Below are 17,301 nucleotides of genomic sequence, written 5' to 3' on the forward strand. Positions count from 1 at the left end.
AAAAAAAAAAACACTAATTTGTCTGTTACATATTCGGGTGAAATTCACCAATTTTTGGGTGTGAAATACCCCTGCTGTACCTAGTAGACAGGTAAAAACATTTCACTAATTTGTCTGTTACATATTCGGGTGAAATTCACCAATTTTTGGGTGTGATATACTAGTGCTATACCTAGTAGACAGGCAAAAAAAAATCACTAATTTGTCTGTTACATATTCGGGTGAAATTCACCAATTTTTGGGTGTGAAATACCCCTGCTCTACCTAGTAGGCAGGTAAAAACATTTCACTATATGTCTGTTACATATTCGGGTGAAATTCACCAATTTTTGGGTGTGATATACCCCTGCAATACCTAGTAGATAGGTAAAAACATTTCACTAATTTGTCTGTTACATTCTTGGGTGACATTTGACCATTTTTGCCGTGATTAAACCCCTGCTCTGCAGGTGACAGGGACATAAATTTCAAAAAATCGTCTGTTACATTGTCAGGTGACACTTTACCAATTTTGCCGTATACAAACCCCTGCTCTGCATAGGTAACAGGAAATTACATTTCAAAAATTCTTCTTTGATTGATGCGCGCCCCCTCCTTTCATTCAATGCTTAAACTTTAACAACTTGTCCCACATTTGTGCTTCAATACTTTGTCCCATTTTTCTGCTCAATCATATTTAATTTCAAACAATTAACCTCCCTTGGATGTGGTATCCCTTTCTCACGCTCCCTGTCCAGCGTGGAACCCTGATTCGCCGCTAACCGTGATCAACATGGTAGGTGCAGAAAAGAACATCGAAAGTTGATAAAGAAGATATCCAATTGGATCGTGAAAATCACAGGGACGTGCGACATGGTGGAGCAGTATGTGTGCAGAGGCCTACACGTACTGACTGATGGGTCTGCCCCCTTTAACTTCTGGGTCTCCAAATTGGGCACATGGCCTGAGCTTGCCCTTTACCCCTTGGAAGTTCTGGCCTGCCCTGCAGCCAGTGTATTGTCTGAACGTTTGTTTAGCACGGCTGGACGGGGTTAGCACAGGTTATATTTCCCAATGTTTTGAGGTGTACCCTAATTTAAAAATAAATAAATAAATAAATTAAAACCAAAAACCAGTGTAGGCTACCTCCTCCTCCTCCACCGCCGCATCCACCTACACCGCCACATCCACTGCCTCCTCAACCTCCTACTTCATATGGACCTCGTTCTCCTAGATCAAGATTATTATTTTTTATTTTTACGTATTTTATGTTATTTGAAGTCATTTACCTATCCACATTTGTTTGCAGAGCACTTGCCATGCTCTTAACCACATGTTGCTGGCATTTGCAGCCCTCTAGCTCATGAGATTTTTAGAGCCATTTTAGTGCTCAAAGTTCGGGTCCTCATTGACTTCAATGGGGTTCGGGGTCAAGTTCGGGTCCCGAACTCAAACTTTTTTGTGAAGGACGGCCGAACCCGTCTAACCCGAACATCCAGGTGTCCGCTCAACTCTAATTATTACATGACACCATCATATACCATGGTACTGTACAGAGATGGTAATCATACACAGCAATTTTATAGGAAGTTATTATATTATCAGTGTGGGAAGAATCTGGAGAACCAGGAGGAAATCTACACAAACAGATGGAGGATGTATAATTACTTTTATTAGGCTGGGTTCACACATGACTGATTACCTGCAGATTTTCTTCAGCATTTCTGCTTCTAATCTGCAGCAGATTTTATTGCAGAAAAACTGCAATTTAAATGCTGTTTCATTCTTTCCATTGTGAAGGATTGCATCCGCAACAAAATCCATAGTATAAAATGACATGCTGCAGATTTCAAATCTGCAATACAGCAGCTTTTCCGCAGCATTTTTTTTACACAGCATGTGGATGAGAATTCTGAAATTCTCATCCACTTTGCTAGTACTGTACAACGCTGAGGATTTGCCACATGAAAATCCAAAACGGGCAAATCTACAGCTAATCAGTCACATGTGAACCCAGCCTTAGGCCTCTTTCACGCGAACGTAAGAGCTCCGTGTCGCATACGGCGGTTCCGCAATACACGGTTCACCAGCCAGTCACTTGGGTCCACAAATCCGGAGATGCGGTACAGAAGGGACGCACAGAACGGAACCCTACGGGAGCACTACGGAGTGCTTCTGTGGTGTTCCGTTCCGTGCTTCCGTTCCGCAAAAGGATAGAACTTGTTCTATCTTTTTGCGGAACGGACGGATCGTGGACCCCATTCAAGTGAATGCATCTGCAATCCTCTTGCAGCTGCCCCACGGTTGGTGCCCATGCATTGCGAACTGCCATTTTCAGTCCGCATCACGAGCACAGCCAGCACACAGTCGTGTGCAAGAGGCCTTAGAAAGATCCTTGATAATAATCAACAGATCGCTGAGTATAATCTGTGGAGAAACCTGGCAACTAGTGCTCAATATTCATGCAGCACCACCACCACAGGAGAAATGAAGCATTACTTCCAGGGGAGGACAGGCCATAGACCCTAGCAAGAAATTTCCCAGTGGGCCGATGCCCAGGAGGTACCTGAACCCTCTTAATGACCACCAGCCAGGTACATAACGATTAGTGATGAGCGGCAGGGGCAATATTCGAATTTGCAATATTTTGCGAATATTTTGTAGAATATCCATCATATATTTGTGAATTCGCAAATTCGAGATTATATTCTTGATTGCGAAAATCGGCAATGTATTATTCGCATAATGCGCACAAAATATCGTCGTGAGGTAGGCAACTTTCCTTTTGGTTGCTAGGGATGTTGCTAAGCTGTGACAAAGCCTTCTCATTGGCCCACAAGCTAGAAGAAGAGAGGGATGATCACCTGAAGTGTACTGTGTTAAAAAAAAAAATAATAATATTCGTCTTTACAAATATATAGCACTATATTCTAAATATTCGCAAATTCTCGAAGTGCCGATATTCGCAAAAAAATTTGCTTTTCGAATATTTGCGCTCAACACTAATAACGATCTGATTCTTTCAGCATTAATGCTAGAAGCTTCAGGTGTCATCCTCAGGACGGTGATACAGTTAAATACTGAGGCGGGGGCAGCAGTATTTTGTGTTGCACTGTTATATTTGGTTCTGCTGGGGTGGTATTTTTTGCTACACTGGTCCCTACCATGAACCTGTCTACAACATGGGCAGTCCCAGTCTGCCTCAGATTACTTGGCATTTGGTTAAAAAAAAATTCACAAATGTTCAAGTATCTAACCAAGGGCAGACTGGGAACTTGAAATGGCCCTGGAAAAAAATCTAAAAGTGGCCCTGTTTTGTAGGCGGGTCCAAATTGACAAAAGGAGAGCCAACAGAAGTAGGCGGGGCCAGCAATACAATAGTGCAGAACCAACTATAGCCCCAGCATAACCAAATACCACAGTGCATCACAAATGGTGCCAACATTAATTAATGCTGAGAGCATCAGATCTTTATGTACCTGGCTGGTGGCCAAGAGAAAAGCTTGGGAGGCCCTCTGGGCATCAGCCCACCAGGAAATTTCCCTGTAGGGATCTAACTACAGTGATACTGCTAAAGTGGACCCCCAACTTACAGTGATCTTAGGTTACAATATTTTTAACATACAATGGTCATTCCTTAGCCCTTGTAATGTGAAACCACATTCAACATACAATAGATATTCCAGATCTGTGGGACGTGTGATTGGCTGGAAGATCCAACCAATCTGCATGGGCATTTCACTGGTAAATGAAGTGCATGCAGTGATTGGTTGTCTAGTAGCACCTCTCTACAGTACAACATGGTACTACATGTTCTGTGCCTGGATGAGCAGCTCCTTTGGACAGTAGGTGAGGGTGGCCCTATTTTTGGACATATATAACGTACAGCATCTCTATAAATTTTATATGTACTTGCTTGATCTGTTCATTTTTCCTTTATCTTGGTATTATTATTATTATAATATATATATTTTTTTTGGACTGACAATTTTTAGGGCTTCTGAACCAATTACAAATTTTCCATGGAGTTATGGTCTGAAGTTACTGTTAAAGTTACTTATAATGGTTATCCTGGACCCATTTAATAATGTAACTTGAGGGAACAGTGAATTTCTGCTTATTTTGTGAGATATTGATGGATTCGGTAATATATAGCCCTTTTAGGAGACTAGTGAGCACTAATCAAACTGTTGAAAAGCCCATGCTCATCAAGTGTATTAAAGGGATTATGTCAGTATAGTAATGTACAGACCTTTTATGTCTAGAGTATAAAGGGAATGTGTCATAAGAAAATGAATATTAACATTTTTAAAATTTTTTCTTTTTTTTCCCCCATGCCTCTATATTGAACAAAACTAAAAAAAAATATTAAAAAAAAGACAATTGTGCAGTTTTGACACTGGCCACTAGGCCTAATAATATGGTGAGATTTCCTGTTCTTTACAGGTAACTTTTCAGTAGCCATTTCATTATTCACAATAGGTGACATCACAATTTATCTAATCACTCCTGACCTCTGCACAGGTCCTCATAGAGTATGCCTACAAAACTTCCCAATAGAAACCAATTAGGTCCCCTCCTGTCTTTTGTTTTCATTGGCCATGTAGCTGTTCTCAAAGAACAGGAAGCCTTGACATATTATTGATGGTTCATGCACATGGCCGTATGTATTGTGCAGTTCGCAAATCACGGACCCGCAAAAAAAGGATGACATCCGTGTGATGTTCTGTGTTGCATCCGTTTTTTGTTTTGTGAATCCATTGTAACAATGCCTGTACTTGTCTGCAAAACGGACAAGAATAGGACACGTTCTATTTTTTGTGCGGAATGGATATGCAGATATATGGACACAGAATGCACATGGAGACATTTCAGTTTTTTTGCAGCCCCATTGAAAAGAATGGTTACACATGCAAAAAATAACACGGAACGGATACAGACAAAAAATATGTTCATGTACATGGGCCCTAAGGGCTCTTTCACACTTGCGTTATTGTCTTCCGGCATAGAGTTCCGTCGTCGGGACTCTATGCCGGAAGAATACTGATCAGGATTATCCTAATGCATTCTGAATGGAGAGTAATCCGTTCAGGATGCATCAGGATGTCTTCAGTTCCGGTACGGAACGTTTTTTGGCCGGAGAAAATACCGCAGCATGCTGCGCTTTTTGCTCCGGCCAAAAATCCTGAAGACTTGCCGCAAGGCCGGATCCGGGATCAATGCCCATTGAAAGGCATTGATCCGGATCCGGCCTTAAGCTAAACGTCGTTTCGGCGCATTGCCGGACCCGACGTTTAGCTTTTTCTGAATAGTTACCATGGCTACCGGGACGCTAAAGTCCTGACAGCCATGGTAAGTGTAGCGGGGAGCGGGGAGCGGGGGAGCAGTATACTTACCGTCCGTGCGGCTCCCCGGGCGCTCCAGAGTGACGTCAGGGCGCCCCAAGCGCATGGATCACGTGATCACATGGATCACGTCATCCATGCGCATGGGGCGCTCTGACGTCATTCTGGAGCGCCCGGGGAGCCGCACGGACTGTAAGTATACCGCTCCCCCGCTCCCCGCTCCTACTATGGCAACCAGGACTTTAATAGCGTCCTGGGTGCCATAGTAACACTGAAAGCATTTGGAAGACGGTTCCGTCTTCAAATGCTTTCAGTACACTTGCGTTGTTACGGATCCGACAGGCACCTCCGGCAACGGAAGTGCATGCCGGATCCCAACAACGCAAGTGTGAAAGAGGCCTTAGAGAGACAATTGTCACTTGCCTGTTAGGGCTCATGCACACAACATTATTTTGCTTTCAGTATACTTGCGGTACATATACTGAACCATTCATTTCAATGATTCAGCAAAAAAAACTGAAGTGTCTCCGTGTGCATTCCGTTTCAGTATTTCCGTATTTCCGTACCGTGAAAAGATAGAACATGTCCTATTCTTGTCCGCAAATCACGGTGCTTGGCTCCATTCAAGTCAATGGGTCCACAAAAGAAATGGAACACATACGGAAATGCATCCATATGTCTTCAGTATCCGTTCAGTTTTTGCGGAACCATCTATTGAAAATGTTATGCCCAGCCCAATTTTTTCTATGTAATTACTGTATACTGTATTTGGCATACGGAAAAACGGAATGGAAAAACGGAAAGGAAACGGAAACAAAAAACAGAACAACGGATCCGTAAAAAACAGACCGCAAAACACTGAAAAAGCCATACGGTCATGTACATAAGCCCTTATACTGAAGCACAGTAACTGTTTCACTACCACTACATCAAAAAGTCATGCACACTTTCCCCACAACTAATGAGACCTGACACAGCTCCATAGATGGAAATATAAAAAAGTTATAGGGTTCAGAATATGAGAAAGAAAATTCAGAAGGTTTAATAACTATGTATAAATATATCAGGGGTCAGTACAGAGATCTATCCCATCATCTATTTATCCCCAGGACTGTGACTGTGACGAGGGGACATCCTCTGCGTCTGGAGGAAAGAAGGTTTGTACACAAACATAGAAGAGGATTCTTTACGGTAAGAGCAGTGAGACTATGGAACTCTCTGCCTGAGGAGGTGGTGATGGTGAGTTCACTAAAAGAGTTCAAGAGGGGCCTGGACGTATTTCTGGAGCGTAATAATATTACAGGCTATAGCTACTAGAGAGGGGTCGTTGATCCAGGGAGTTATTTTGATTGCCTGATTGGAGTTGGGAAGGAATTTTTTATTCCCCATAAGTGGGGAAAATTGGCTGATTGGATTCGGGAAGGAATTTCTTCCCCTAAAATAAGGAAAATTGGCTTCTACCTCACAGGTTTTTTTTGCCTTCCTCTGGATCAACTTGCAGGATAACAGGCCGAACTGGATGGACAAATGTCTTTTTTCGGCCTTATAAACTATGTTACAATGTTTTTTTTTCAGTAATAAAGCACCAGAAAAACTATAGAAGGGCCCATGTGCGCATGCAAATTCCACATCTGTGAAATAGCGCGCACATGGCTGGCGGCGGTATATTGCAAACTCGCTGTCTGCGGGCCGCAATATGGCTATGGCCGGCACACGTAAGGCTACTTTCACACCTGCGTTCAGGTGTCCACTCGTGAGCTCTGTTTGAAGGGTCTCACAAGCGGCCCCGAACGCATCCGTACTGCCCTAATGCATTCTCAGTGGATGCGGATCCGCTCAGAATGCATCAGTCTGGCAGCGTTCAGCCTCCGCTCCGCTCAGCAAGCGGACACCTGAACGCTGCTTGCAGGGTCAGGTGTCCGCCTGGCCGTGCGTAGGCAAGCGGATCCGTCCAGACTTATAATGGAAGTCAATGGGGACGGATCCGCTTGAAGATGACACTATATGGCTCAATCTTCAAACGGATCCGTCCCCCATTGACTTTCAATGTAAAGTCTGGACGGATCCGTTCAGGCTACTTTCACACTTTTTTTAAACTATAATGCAGACGGATCCGTTCTGAACGGATCCAAACGTCTGCATTATAGGAGCGGATCCGTCTGAGCAGACATCAGACGGACCCGCTCTGAACGGCAGTGTGAAAGTAGCCTTAATGTGCATGAACCCAGGTTTTCTGTACGTGCCTCCGCACCGCAAAAAAGTAGTGCAAGCACTACTTTTTTGCGGTGCGGATAGTGGGATGTGTATCGCGGACCCCATTCAAGTGAATGGGTCCGTGATCCACATGTGGCGGCCCCAGGGTCAGCGCCCGTGCTTTGCGGACCACAATTTGCGTTCATGTACATGAGGCCCTAGGCTGAGTTCACACTTCAATTATTTTGTCAGTTATTTTCTTCAGTTATTGTGAGCCAAGACCACTAGTGAAGCCTTCACAGAGATCAGGTATTATGGAAAGATATTCACCTGTTCTGTGCTTTTGACCCGCACCTAGTTTTGGCTCACAATAACTGATGCCTTCGCCTTGTGCTTCCACTGTGCCCCCGCTGTCAGGTGGGAATGCCATCAGCAGCGTGTGCTTGTAGTCGCACATCTTCCGATCAGTAACAGATGTTTTCACGAAATTTAGTTCCCTGTCAGCAATGCAGAGCAGGGGTTCATTCACTGAAAAAGGGGGTTCATGTCACCCAGCAATAGAACAGAGGATTTTGAGAGATTTAGGCCCCTGTCACTTAGGCACAGCAGGGGATCATTCACGGCAAAAGGGGGTTCATGTCACCCAGCAATAGAACAGAGGATTTTGAGAGATTTAGGCCCCTGTCACCCAGGCACAGCAGGGGTTCATTCACGGCAAAAGGGGGTTCTTGTCACCCAGCAATAGAACAGAGGATTTTGAGAGATTTAGGCCCCTGTCACCCAGGCACAGCAGGGGTTCATTCACGGCAAAAGGGGGTTCTTGTCACCCAGCAATACAACAGAGGATTTTGAGAGATTTAGGCCCCTGTCACCCAGCCACAGCAGGGGTTCATTCACGGCAAAAGGGGGTTCTTGTCACCCAGCAAAAGAACAGAGGATTTTGAGAGATTTAGGCCCCTGTCACCCAGGCACAGCAGGGGTTTGTATACGCCAAAAATGGCAAAATGGCACCCGACAATTGAAAATAAGAATTTTTTTAATTTAGGGCACTAAAATTGGTGCTTTTTTAAATTAAAATGCCTCTAAAATAGACCTTGAAAAGGCTAGAGGGATGTAAAAGGCAGTAAAATGTGCTTAGGAGCATGGCAACTGCTCTGCAAACAAATGTGGATAGGGAAATAACTTAAAATGAAAGAAAATAACATTAAACATAAAAATTACAAATTATTAACCTGCAACTCAGAGAAGGAGATGGATATGGAGTCGGAGGTTGGAGGAGGCAGTGAATGTGGTGTTGTAGGTGGAGGCAGCAATGGAGGAGGAGAAGGTAGCCAACAATGTTTTTTATGGTTTTTTTTATTGGTGTAGGTAGCCCCCAAAATATTGGGACAAAAAAAAAAAAGAATCATTGCACTTTACTTGAGTACAAAAATGTATGTTTGATGGTGGTATAAATGTCTATTCTGCACAAGGTACAGACAAGTCTTGTGGGATCCAAGCCTGGTTCATTTTAATGAACGTGAGCTTGTCCACGCTGGCTGTGGACAGGCGGCTGTGTCTGTCTGTAATGACGCCTCCTGCCGTGCTAAATACACGTTCAGAGAGTACACTGGCTGCAGGGCAGGCCAGCACCTCCAAGGTATACAGGGCAAGCTATGGCCATGTGGACAATTTGGAGACCCAGAAGTTGAATGGGGCAGAACCATCAGTCAGTACGTGTAGTCGTGTGCACAGGTACTGTTCCACCATGTTGTTCAAATGCTTCCTCCTGCTAACACGCTCCATATCAGCAGTTGGGGGCGGTTGTTGCGGCGAGGTGACAAAGCTTTTCCACATGTCGGCCATGCTAACCCTGCCTTCTGAGGTGCTGGCGCTGAAACAGCTGCGTTGGCGACCTCTTCCTCCGACCCTGCCTTCGCCTTGTGCTTCCACTTGTCCCCCGGCGTCAGTCGGGAATGCTCTCAGGAGAGTGTCTACCAGCGTGCGCCTGTAGTCGCGCATCTTCCGATCACGCTCCAGTGAGGGAATTAAGGACGGCACATTGTCTTTGTAACGGGGATCCAGCAGGGTGGCCACCCAGTAGTCCGCACACGTTAAAATGTGGGCAACTCTGCAGTCATTGCGCAGGCACTGCAGCATGTAGTTGCTTATGTGTGCCAGGCTGCCCAGAGGTAAGGACAAGCTGTCCTCTGTGGGAGGCGTATCGTCTGCGTCCTCCGTATCCCCCCAGCCACGCACCAGTGATGGGCCCGGGCTGCGTTGGATGCCACCCCGCTGTGAACATGCTTCATCCCCATCCTCCTCCTCCTCATCCTCCTCCTCCTCGTCCTCCAGTAGTGGGCCCTGGCTGACCAAATTTGGACCTGGCCTCTGCTGTTGCAAAAATCCTCTTTCTGAGCCACTTCTAAAAGACTGGCCTGAAAGTGTTAGAGATGACCCCTCTTCTTCCTCCTCGTCCTGGGCCACATCCTCTTCCATCATCGCCCTAAGTGTTTTCTCAAGGAGACATAGAAGTGGTATTGTAACGCTGATAACGGCGTCATCGCCACTGGCCATGTTGGTGGAGTACTCGAAACAGCGCAACAGGGCACACAGGTCTCGCATGGAGGCCCAGTCATTGGTGGTGAAGTGGTGCAGCTGAAACTCCACTTTGGCCTGCTGCTGCTCGCACAGTCTCTCCAGCATGCGCAAGGTGGAAATCCACCTGGTGGGCACGTCGCATATAAGGCGGTGAGCGGAAAGGCCGAAGTTGCGCTGTAGAGCAAACAGCCGAGCGGCGGCAGGATGAGAACGCCGGAAGCGCGCACAGACGGCCCGCACTTTATGCAGAAGCTCTGACATGTTGGGGTAGTTGTGAATGAATTTCTGCACCACCAAATTCAGCACATGCGCCAGGCAAGGGATGTGCGTCAAACCGGCTAGTCCCAGAGCTGCAACGAGATTTCGACCATTATCGCGCACCACCAGGCCGGGCTTGAGGCCCACTGGCAGCAACCACTCGTCGGTCTGTTGTTCTATACCCCGTCACAACTCCTGCGCGGTGTGGGGCCTGTCCCCCAAACACATCAGTTTCAGAACGGCCTGCTGACATTTACCCCTGGCTGTGCTGAAGTTGGTGGTGAAGGTCTGTCGCTGACCGGATGAGGAGGTGGTAGAAGAGGTGGAGGAAGCCGAGTAGGAAGAGGAGGCAACAGGAGGCAAAGAATGATGCCCTGTGATCTTTGGCGGCGGAAGGACGTGCGCCAAACAGCTCTCCGCCTGGGGCCCAGCCGCCACTACATTTACCCAGTGTGCAGTTAGGGAGATATAGCGTCCCTGGCCGTGCTTACTGGTCCACGTATCTGTGGTTAGGTGGACCTTGCCACAGATGGCGTTGCGCAGTGCACACTTGATTTTATCCGATACTTGGTTGTGCAGGGAGGGCACGGCTCTCCTGGAGAAGTAGTGGTGGCTGGGAACGACGTACTGTGGGACAGCAAGCGACATGAGCTGTTTGAAGCTGTCCGTCTCCACCAGCCTGAATGACAGCATTTCAAAGGTCAGCAGTTTAGAAATGCTGGCATTCAGGGCCAGGGATCGAGGGTGGCTAGGTGGGAATTTACGCTTTCTATCAAAGGTTTGTGAGATGGAGAGCTGAACGCTTCCGTGTGACATGGTGGAGATGCTTGGTGACGGAGGTGGTGGTGTTGGTGGCACATCCTCTGTTTGCTGGGCGGCAGGTGCCAACGTTCCTCCAGAGGCGGAGGAAGAGGCCGAGGCAGCAGCAGAAGAGGGAGCAGGAGGGGCCTGAACCCTTTTTTTGGTTTTGAAGGTGCTTACTCCACTGCAGCCCGTGTCTCGCATGTAGATGCCTGGTCATGCAGGTTGTGCTAAGGTTCAGAACGTTAATGCCTCGCTTCAGGCTCTGATGGCACAGCGTGCAAACCACTCTGGTTTTGTCATCAGCACATTGTGTGAAGAAGTGCTATGCCAGGGAACTCCTTGAAGCTGCCTTTGGTGTGCTTGGTCCCTGGTGACGGTGGCCAGTAGCAGGCGAACTGCTTTGGCGACGGCTGCTCTGCTTTTGCACCCTGCTCCTGCTTTTGCTACGCTGTTGGCTCGGTCTCACCACTGCCTCTTCCTCCGAAATCTGAAAGTCAGTGGCACTACCTTCATTCCATATGGGATCCAGGAACTCATTGTCCCCTGCATCGTCTTCCACCCAGTCTTCCACCCCTGGGGAAAGGCTAGGTGGATGCCCTTGGGAAACCCTGCCAGCAGAGTTTTCAAACAGCATAAGTGACTGCTGCATGACTTGAGGCTCAGACAGGTTCCCCGATATGCACGGGAGTGATGTGACAAACTGATGGGCATGGGTTTCAGGCGCCACCTGTGCGCATTCTGCAGAAGACTGGGTGGGAGATAATGTGAACGTGCTGGATCCACTGTCTGCAACCCAATTGACTAGCGCCTGTACTTGCTCAGGCCTTACCATCCTTAGAACGGCATTAGGCCTGACCAAATATCGCTGTAGATTCTGGCGGCTACTGGGACCTGAGGTAGTAGGTTCAGTCGGACGTGTAGCTGTGGCAGAATGGCCAAGTCAGTCCTCTCCCTGCACCAGAGGCTCCACCAACACCACAACCACGACCATGACCGCTTCCCTTATTAGATGTTTGCCTCAGAGTCAGCGTTTACAAAGCAAAGTGGTTAAAGTAAAAAGTGGTTACGTCTGTTAAAAATAATTAACCGCCAATAAAAACCCTGTAGGGTGATGCACTAAAAATTTTTTTTTAAAACTATATATGACAGCGGTATTTGTGTCCTAAATGTGACACTCACTTATGCACGTCTTATCCCAGATGTGCAGTATATCAGAGGTTTTTTCCACCCCAGTAACCAAAAAGCCGTATTTCTGGCCTAAATGTGACAGTCACTTATGCTTGTCTAATCCCAGATGTGCAGTATATTAGAGGGTTTTTTCACCCCAGTAACCAAAAAGCCGTATTTCTGGACTAAATGTGACAGTCACTTATGCACGTGTAATCCCAGATGTGCAGTATATCAGAGGCTTTTTTCACCCCAGTATGCCAAAGCCGTATTTATGGCCTAAATGTAACAGTCACTTATGCACGTGTAATCCCAGATGTGCAACATATTAGAGGATTTTTTCACCCCAGTAACCAAAAAGCTGTATTTCTGGCCTAAATGTGACAGTCACTTATGCTTGTCTAATCCCAGATGTGCAGTATATTAGAGGGTTTTTTCACCCCAGTAACCAAAAAGCCATATTTATGGCCTAAATGTGACAGTCACTTATGCACGTGTAATCCCAGATGTGCAGTATATCAGAGGCTTTTTTCACCCCAGTAACCAAAAAGCTGTATTTCTGTCCTAAATGTGACAATGTGTCACAAATGTGTCACTTATGAACTTATCCCAGATGTGCACTATTTTTAGCAGATAGCCTTTGCTGGTGCACTATCGTTGTATAAAATGGCTGCCGATTATGTATTGATATTGACTAACTGAAGAAAAAAAAGTTCGTTTTCAGCAGTAGTTGGCTCAGGGCAGGCTTAAAACAATTGTGCACTGCACCCACAAAACACATTTGCTATAGATCGCTGAGTACAAAAAACAGTTCTTGATAAGATTTCTCCCTGATCTCTCCCTCACAGCAGCTGCAGCTTCTCCCTACAGTAATCCGAGTAGAGAGACGGGCGGCGCTACGTGACTCCAGCTTAAATAGAGGCTGGGTCACATGCTGCAGTTGGCCAATCACAGTTAGACCAGCCTATAAGAAAAACTCTAATAAGGTGTACAAAATACACTGGGGTCTAGTATAATATACTGAAACCAACAAACGAAGAGAGACCAATAACCCCATTGAAGAATGAGAAAACACTCATAAAATATTGTTGGCTAATCACAGCCATGCCAATAGTAGGCATGGCTGTGATGGCCTTTTGGGGGCAAGTAGTATGACGCTTGTTGATTGGCTGCTGTGCAGCCTTTCAAAAAGTGCCAAGAAAGCGCCAAACACCGAACCCGAACTTTTACGTAAATATTCGGGTTCGGGTCCGGTTGCTAAAAAACCTAAAGTTCGGTATGAACCCAAACTTTACAGTTCGGGTTCGCTCAACTCTACTCAGGATAGGTCATCAGTATCTAATTTGTGGGGGTCTGGCACTTCCTTGCTGATCAGATGTTTGAAAAAGGCAGGACTTTCTTTCCCACCCTATCAGAGGCGTTGCTAGGTCAAAACATTCGGGGGCCTGGGCCCCTGATGTTTTTTCCCAGGCCCCGAATGTCCTGCCTGCCAGCTAGATACAACTGTATTGCTGTCCTCAGGATGCAATACAATTGAATCTGATGCCCTGCAAGAGCTGAAGGACCTGTGATGACATCAGAGTCCATGTGATCAGTTCTAAATGCAGTAGCTGAAAAGGACCTGCGATGATGTCACCATCATGTGATCAGTGCAGGAGAGGATGGCCTAGCAGTGAAGAGAAGTCCTGGGGCTAAAGGGAGGGAAGTTATTTAAATGGGACAGTGGGGTGGAGTGATGTTATTGACATGGCAATGCATGTTGGAGGTGGCTGGGACAGGGTTATGGTATTTACATGGGACTGCATGTTGGAGGCGGCTGGGGAGGGAGTGATGTTATTAACATGGGACTGAATATTGAGGAAGTGATGTTATTTACATGGGACTGTATGTTGGAGGGGGCTGGAGAGATTGTGTGATGGTATTTACATTGGACTCTGTGGCGGAGGGAGGGAAATAATGTTATTTACATGGGACTGTATTATCAGGTCGCTATTTCACCCCAATTAATGAGTCTAGAATTAACGGATTTACTTACGTATAAAAGAATGTGCAGCCCGAAAAATCTGTAGAATCAGGTCGCTATTTCACCTTAATTACAGAATGTAGGATTAACGGATTTACTTATGTATAAAGAAATGTGAACCCCACAAGATCATTATTATCAGATCACAATTTCACCCTAATTAAAAAATCAAGGATTAACAGACTTACTTATGTATATAAGAATGTGAACCCTCAAAAATCAGAAGTATAAGGCTGCTATTTCACTCCAATTAATGAGTCTAGGAGTAATGGATTTACTTATGTATAAAAGAACGTGAACCCCACAAAATCAGTAATTTCAGACAACTTTTTCACCCCAATTACAGAATCAGGGGTTAATGGAATTACTTATGTACAAAAGAATGTTAATAGCCTAAAATCTGCAGTATTAGAACGATTTTAACCCCAATTAGTGCAGCAAGGTGTAATAGAATAGGTTCTCTATTCTATCGGCCGCTGCTCTCTCCCAGTAGTGTGGATACAGTATTCCTATTATATCCCTACACTATATCTATGCTGTCCCTGAACTGCTCAAAAGTATTTTTTTATGAATAAAGTCTTTCCTAATCACTGTACCTAGTGCCTGTAACGTCTCTCCCTGCACTAAGTTCACTGTAAAATGGCAGCGACCGGGCAGGAGGAGACTTTTTATAGGGCTATGACATCACAGGGGCTGGCTATCTGCTTGATTGGCTGGCTGCACGGCATTATTGGTGATCCCTCCTTCTCAGGCTTCTTACTTTCACTTTGTAACATGTGCAGCGGCCATTTTAGAACATTTTTTATTCAATGAAACAAATTGCCAGAAAATTCTGATTCGTGGTATTCGGATGCTTCGATTCGCTCAACACTAGTCCTAACCATTGGAAATTAAATTAGTTATGTTACAGTGTAACATCTCATTCAAAATCTATAGGAAATGTTTACCCCATCCCTAAAATGATTATATACAGTATCTTAGCTATCAGAATTTGCAGTAGTTACCAAGCAATCCATCTTTTTCCCTCATGAGTCATCTGAAATATCTATTCAAGAAATATCCTCTGTATAAAAACTGAAACCTGATGACCTGATGCAATTGGGGTCTTACCCTCAAACCAGTGATCCTGAAAATCCACATTAAATTTAATTTCAAATTGTTCATTCTTTAATTAAAATCCAGCATATACAGTAACCTGCCCCTTCCCAAAGGGTGAAAATCCTCATTTTAAGGCCTCATTCATGCGTCAGTGTTTTGGTCAGTGATTTCTATCAGTGACTTTGAGCCAAAACCAGATGCGGCTCTAAACACAAAACAGATGCAGATCTTTTCCTTATACCTTATGTCTATGTAGTCTACACTCCTGGTTTTGGCTCACAATCACTGATGGAAATTACTGACCAAAACACTGACGTGTGAATGAGGCTTAAAACATATTAAATTCAGCACTTTTTTTATATCTTTATTTTTTTAACAAACGAATAAAACGGTGTGCACCGTAAATGATACTGTACTTTATTATTTAATAAGACCTAGGAGGCATCCATCACAAGTTATTATAATGTCTCTCTTCCTTTATTTCAACCAATAGCTGAGTCCCTATCTCTACATTTTCATTGGTGTTTTTCCAATAATAATTAAAGGGGTTGTCCAGCTGAGAAAAAAAACATTTATTAAAAAGCATTAAAGGGGTTATCCAGGAATGGACAATGATGACCTATCCTCACATCGGCGAGGCTCTGAGTCCCAGCACCCTCACCGATCAGCTGTTTCAGGGAGTCACCGCGCTCCGTAGCTTTGGTGGGGCTGCAAGCTCTCAGCAGCTTTCTTAGCACAGCCACATTCACTTCAAAAGGGCTTAGCTGCAACTAGGCCAGGTGACTGATGTATGGTCACGTCACATGGCCTAGTAAGAGGGCACAGCGATCACAGAGTGCCGGCCTCCTCTAACAGCTGATCGGCGGGGGTCTGTGATGTCGGACCTATGCTGATCTGATATTGAGGACCTATCCTGAGCATAGATCATCAATATTAATTATCGGATAACCCTCTTAATAACAAAAGAAGAGATACTCACTTGTTCTCTACTCCCTGATCTCTCTTAACACACCGGTGCTTGGCTGAGGGTCCACATATTCATATCATCAGGGAATGGGAAGAATTTTTTTAAAGATTTTTTAATTATTTACCTTCCATTATTGATGAATTTTAGTCATTGGGGAATCTCTCCAACGACTAACCAAAAGGATTTGTCACAATGAGCTACACAGGTTCAGCAGGAGACAACCCCATTTGGAGCTGTTTTTAAAGACAATTTTTTATCACTAGGATCTATTTTTATAGCTTAATTCACAAATAATATATTTGATCTTATTGATGATCTACCATAGGTGTGCATGATAACACTGAGGATCACAAGTGACATGAAGATGCTTTCTATATGTAGCGTGCCAGACAGCAGGGGAAAACACGTGAGGCTTTCAGTGGGCCGATGGGAGTAGCAGATGCCTCCCTGGGTCGGCAGTGCAGTGGATGGGAAGACAGCACGAGATCTTCCGGGGCACTCTCCGTTGCAGGGAACGCCAGCCAGATGTTGGTTGAGGTGCACTTGATGGTGGTGATGTTTAGGGTGCTTGTGGCTGGGCCCCTGTGTCCGTGACACCAGCATCGTGAGGTGCAATGGTTGAGAGTAGTAGTTGTAAGAATGATATGGAATAAAGAGACTAGAGAGTTTCAAGTAAACTCCTGGTATTTTGTCTTTAAGTATGGTGGGTATCTGATAGCTTGAGATCTCCCCACTTAATGCAAAGGAGGCTGGAGTCAGATACACGACAGTTGCCTTCCTTTGTCAATATATTCATTGCCTCTCTGAGTTGTCTGGAGATACTGTGATCTTTTCCCTTCTATGGGCTGGTACATACAGTAGAAGAACTAAGTATGGAGTTTGAATAA

This window comes from Bufo bufo, chromosome 1 (genome assembly GCF_905171765.1).
Source record: "Bufo bufo chromosome 1, aBufBuf1.1, whole genome shotgun sequence".
In the NCBI taxonomy this organism is placed as follows: domain Eukaryota; kingdom Metazoa; phylum Chordata; class Amphibia; order Anura; family Bufonidae; genus Bufo; species Bufo bufo.